Source organism: Mustelus asterias, unplaced genomic scaffold, assembly GCF_964213995.1.
Source record: "Mustelus asterias unplaced genomic scaffold, sMusAst1.hap1.1 HAP1_SCAFFOLD_120, whole genome shotgun sequence".
In the NCBI taxonomy this organism is placed as follows: domain Eukaryota; kingdom Metazoa; phylum Chordata; class Chondrichthyes; order Carcharhiniformes; family Triakidae; genus Mustelus; species Mustelus asterias.
Window position 1 is genome coordinate 156,122 of NW_027590159.1, and position 5,787 is coordinate 161,908.

Sequence of the window (5,787 nt, forward strand, 5' to 3'; positions counted from 1 at the left end):
GGAAATGTGCTCTCAAGCTAATGTTATTTGCTACCAAATAAACCCATTGGACTTTAACCTGGTGTTGTTAAAACTCTTGCTGTGTTCACCCCAGTCCAACGCCGGCATCTCCACATCAGTTTAAGACCACCCAGAGACGTAGTTTTCACTGTTTTGACCTCATCAGCATTCATAGGCAAACAGTTGCGGGTTAGCAATGGGCCCGGAGGTGTCATTAAATATATAAGAACAAAAGACCAAAGAAAATTACAGCTCAGGGACAGGCCCTTCGGCCCTCCAAGCCTGCATCGACCATGCTGCCCGACTGAACTAAAACCCCTTACCCTTCCGGGGACCACATCCCCCTATTCCCATCCTATTCATGTATTTGTCCAGATGCCCCTTAAAACTCACCATCGTATCTGCTTCCACTGCATCTCCCGATGAGTTCCAGGCACCCACCACCGTCTGTGTAAAAAACATGTCTCGTACATCTATATATCCATCAAGTGTTACTGGTTGGAATGTTATCCGGTGTTATCAACATTCTTTAATGCATATTGATTTCAAACAAATTACACGTAATTTAAATTTGCTTCCATTATCCCATTAAACTTAACAATTAGAATCAAAACATGATTTAAGTTTATTCATTTATTATTCATTATTAGTTTCACAAATAGCCTTACATTAACACTGAAATGAAGTTACTGCGAAAGTCTTAGATTCCACAGCCAGGGAAAATAATGTCTTCCCCTATCAAATCCATAGAATGGTAGATTCCCTGCAGCACAGAAGGAGGCCATTCGGTACACCGAGCCTGCACCGACAACAATCCCACCTACGTCAAATCCCTGCAACACCACGTATTTAACCTGCTAACCCCAGTGACACTGAGGGGCAATTTAGCATGGCCAATCACTGAATCCACACATCTTTGGACTGTGGGTGGAAAGCGGAACAACTGAAAGGAAAGCCGTGCAGACACGGGGCGAACGTGCAAACTCCACACAGAGAGTCACCTGAGGCCGGAAATGAACCGGGGTCCCTGGCTATCAGACAGCAGTGCTAAACCCTGAACAACTGTAGCAATACTTCAAAAACTTCAAAACTTAACTCCGTGTTGAAGGCTGGAAGGAGAATGTGACAGTGGGTAATTGGCAGTGTGCACATTCCTGTAATCAGTGACTGGGAGGATCAGGAAGATGAGATATCTGGATCTCTTTATACTGTCATCTCTAAACTCCATCTCCTCTCAGTGCCGTGTGTCTTACATTCCCTGCCCCTGCTTTCCAGGTATAGCTCGGGCTCACTACTTGTCTCTGTCTGCATTAAGCAGCTAATTGACCCTGGGAGCTGGACGGTCAGAGGAAGCTGGAGAACAGAAACAGGAAGAGAAGCGACATGATAGTGTTTCGTAAATGACTTGTATCACTTGCTCTCTGTGATGAATGCCTGCCGTGTGTTACCTTGTAAGTTTCACAGGAGCCACAGTGATGGAGTTGGTGGGTTTTGGAAATTGAAAGTGTCACATGGCACCTTGCGGGACTATTTTACCTCACTGTCGATTTCATGTTCCAACTAACAGAATTCGCTGGTTTCATTGGCTGAAGCAGTCACTTGTGTTCGATCTAAACATTAAACTTTGAAGGAGAAACATGCTCTGGTGAATAAAATGTCCAACATAAAATAAAAGACAGGAGGTCCATGTATAAATTAGTGTTTTAAATAATTCGCGTTAACTTCCCTGATGGTCTAGTGGTTAGGATTCGGCGCTCTCACCACCGCGGCCAGGATTCGATTCCCGGTCAGGGGATGTCGATTTATTGCTATACCCTGTACAACAATCCCGCGTTACTTCCGGGTCAGCACCAGTTCTGTCGCAATCAGTGTGAGACATTTCCTCTTTTGTGTCTGAATTGGAAATGTCACATGTCAAGAATTTTAAAAAACCGATGGACTGGAAAGCGCTGACGATAGAGATGGTGATGCGGGGTAAAATTTGGCTGACAATCGGGTGGATTTCATTGTTTCCACTGATACAAATATCGTGCAGATCAGGGTCCAAATCTCGGGCTCAGTGACAAGAAAATCTTTAACTGAATTAAACAGCAAACTTTCTGACCTCCAGTGAAATGGTGGCAGTTTTCACTCAGAAACCAGGAACGGTGAGTTTAACAGCGCAGGATGGAGAAGGACTCAGTTTGAATGGTGAGACTGCGGGTGGAATGGCGAGCTGGAGTTCAACCAGAAATGCAGCAAAGTTTAAAAACAATCGCGCTCAACGTGGGGCTGGAACCCACGGTCCATTAACGGTGATAAATTCATGTTGTTCAGCAGAGTTCAAAGAGTCAGGGAACCATGGTTCACGAAAGAGGTGGAATGTCTTGTGAAAAAGAAGAGGGAAGCTTCTGTAGGGATGAGGAAACAAGGTTCAGATGGCTCGATTGAGGGTTACAAGTTAGCAAGGAATGAGCTGAAAAAGGGGCTTAGGAGAGCTAGAAGGGGACATGAGAAGTCCTTGGCGGGCCGGATCAAGGAAAACCCCAAGGCTTTTTACTCTCATGTGAGGAATAAAAGAATGACCAGAGACAGTAGTGGGAACTTGTGTATGGAGTCAGCAGAGATAGGCGAGGTGATGAATGAATACTTTTCTTCAGTGTTCACCAAGGAGAGGGGCCATGTTTTTGAGGAAGAGGTGTTACAGGCTAATAGATCATAGAAACCCTACAGTGCAGAAGGAGGCCATTCGGCCCATCGAGTCTGCACCGACCACAATCCCACCCAGGCCCTACCCCCACATATTTACCCACTAATCCCTCTAACCTACGCATCCCAGGACTCTAAGGGGCAATTTTTAACCTGGCCAATCAACCTAACCCGCACATCTTTGGACTGTGGGAGGAAACCGGAGCACCCGGAGGAAACCCACGCAGACACAAGGAGAATGTGCAAACTCCACACAGACAGTGACCCGAGCCGGGTATCGAACCTGGGATCCTGGAGCTGTGCAGCAGCAATGCTAACCACTGTGCTACCGTGCCGCACTGATGCTCGGAGGGAGGACGTACTGGCAGTTTTGAATAAACTGAAGGTCGATAAGTCCCCTGGGCCTGATGAAATGTATCCTAGGATTCTTTGGGAGGCAAGGGATGAGATTTCAGAGCCTTTGGCTTTGATCTTTGGGTCCTCACTGTCCATGGGGATGGTGCCAGAGGACTCGAGAGTGGCGAATGTTGTTCCTCTGTTTAAGAAAGGGAATAGAAATGACCCTGGTAATTATAGACCGGTTAGTCTTACTTCGGTGGTTGGTAAATTGATGGAAAAGGTCCTTAGGGATGGGATTTACGACCATTTAGAAAGATGCAGATTAATCCGGGATAGTCAGCACGGATTCGTGAAGGGCAAGTCATGCCTCACAAATTTGATTGAATTTTTTGAGGAGGTAACTAAGTGTGTTGATGAAGGTAGGGCAATTGACATCATATACATGGATTTTAGTAAGGTGTTTGATAAGGTCCCCCATGGTTGGCTTATGGTGAAAGTAAGGAGGTGTGGGATAGAGGGAAAGTTGGCCGATTGGATAGGTAACTGGCTATCTGAATGAAGACAGAGGGTGGTGGTGGATGGAAAGTTTTCGGACTGGAGGCAGGTTGCTAGCGGAGTGCCACAGGGATCAGTGCTTGGTCCTCTGCTCTTTGTGATTTTTATTAATGACTTAGAGGAGGGGGCTGAAGAGTGGATCAGTAAATTTGCTGATGACACCAAGATTGGTGGAGTAGTGGATGAGGCGGAGGGCTGTTGTAAGCTAGAAGAGACATAGATAGGATGCAAAGCTGGGCTGAAAAATGGCAAATGGAGTTTAACCCTGATGAATGTGAGGTGATTCATTTTGGTGGGACTAATTTAAATGTGGATTACAGGGTCAAAGGTAGGGTTCTGAAGACTGTGGAGGAACGGAGAGATCTTGGGGTCCATATCCACAGATCTCTAAAGGTTGCCACTCAAGTGGATAGAGCTGTGAAGAAGGCCTATCGTGTGTTAGCTTTTATTAACAGGGGGTTGGAGTTTAAGAGCCGTGGGTTATGCTGCAACTGAACAGGACCTTGGTGAGACCACATTTGGAATATTGTGTGCAGTTCTGGTCACCTCACTATAAGAAGGATGTGGAAGCGCTGGAAAGAGTGCAGAGGACATTTACCTGGATGCTGCCTGGTTTGGAGGGTAGGTCTTCTGAGGAAAGGTTGCGGGAGCTCGGGCTGTTCTCTCTGGAGCGGAGGAGGCTGAGGGGAGACTTAATAGAGGTTTATAAAATGATGAAGGGGATAGATAGAGTGAACGTTCAAAGATTATTTCCTCGGGTGGAGGGAGCTATTACAAGGGGGCATAACTATAGGGTTTATGATGGGAGATATAGGAAGGATATCAGAGGTAGGTTCTATACGCAGAGAGTGGTTGGGGTGTGGAATGGACTGCCTGCAGTGATAGTGCAGTCAGACACTTTAGGAACATTTAAGCGGTTATTGGATAGGCACATGGAGCACATCAGGATGATAGGGAGTGGGATAGCTTGATCTTGGTTTCAGATAAAGCTCGGCACAACATCGTGGGCCGAAGGGCCTGTTCTGTGCTGTATTGTTCCATGTTCTATGACATGTGTGCGGAACCTGGCTATCAGTAAAGAGATTAAAAGGGAAGGTCTGTGATAGAGAGCATAACAGGATGGATTAACTGACAGAAGGAATGATGGACAAGGGCAACATTGGGTAGTTCTCATTATTTATAAAGTTTGCTGCTTTCCGGGGTGAACTCCAGCTCTCCATTCCTCTGGCAGCGTCACCAATCAAACTGAGTCTTTCTCTATCCCACTTTGTTAATCTCACAGTTGCTGCTTTCTGAATGAAGGCTGCTTGGAATCAGTCTCAGTCAAATAGATTACTGCTAAATTCAGTGAGAAGTTTCTTGTCATTCAGCACGATATTTTTATCCAGAAATGAGTGATATTTCTGTCAGTGCAAACGGTTAAATCGACCCATTACCACCCAGATCTTACCTTATATCAACATCTCCAATGTCAGCGCTTCGCAGGCTATCACTGTATCACTGTCTTTCACAATCAGTATTGGTTCTCGAACTGACCTCATACCCATATGACATTTCCAACTCGGAAGCAAAAATACAAATCTCACTCCATTGTTTCTGGCAGAGCTGCTTTCGAGCAGGAAGTATTGGAGGTTTCTTTATCAAAACATTTAAATCTTAATCTATCGAAGCCAGTCTGCGACCCTGAAAGGGCTGAACCCGAACCACTGGATCACCAGGATCTCATCTTCCTGATTTTCCCGGATACTTATGACAGGAATGTGCACAGTGCCAATTATCGACATTCATGTACTCCTTCCTGTCTGTTAAGACATTAAATTGTTCATATTTTCACACTGGCTCCAGTGTGACGAAAGCAGAGCTGTGATATGCTGATGTTGTTCAGCATTTTTAACACAACAGGTTTGTAAAGGTTCGATGCTAACATTGCTCTTTCAACGTGGTGAGCTACAGTGAAATATAATGCAGTTGAAGGTAGCTTACTCATTTTTGCAGGAGGAATCAGCAAGGGCAATGAAAATATGAATTGCTGTGGGTAATTGATGGAATTGTGCAATGGGACTGATATTTCGCCCTGCTGTTCAAATTGGCACAGGTACTGAGCGACCATCTTCAGGCTGCTCCCGTGTGCTGGGTTCCGTGGTGTAATGGTGAGCACTCTGGACTCTGAATCCAGCGATCCGAGTTCAAATCTCGGCGGAACCT

The 5,787-nt window shown here is 45.6% G+C and overlaps 1 non-coding gene across 1 annotated transcript; it reads left to right on the forward strand.

The window, feature by feature from the left end:
• Positions 1–5,715: 5,715 nt before the first annotated feature.
• Positions 5,716–5,787, forward strand: trnaq-cug (transfer RNA glutamine (anticodon CUG)). The gene has a single exon. It is a non-coding gene; the product is annotated as a tRNA-Gln (tRNA).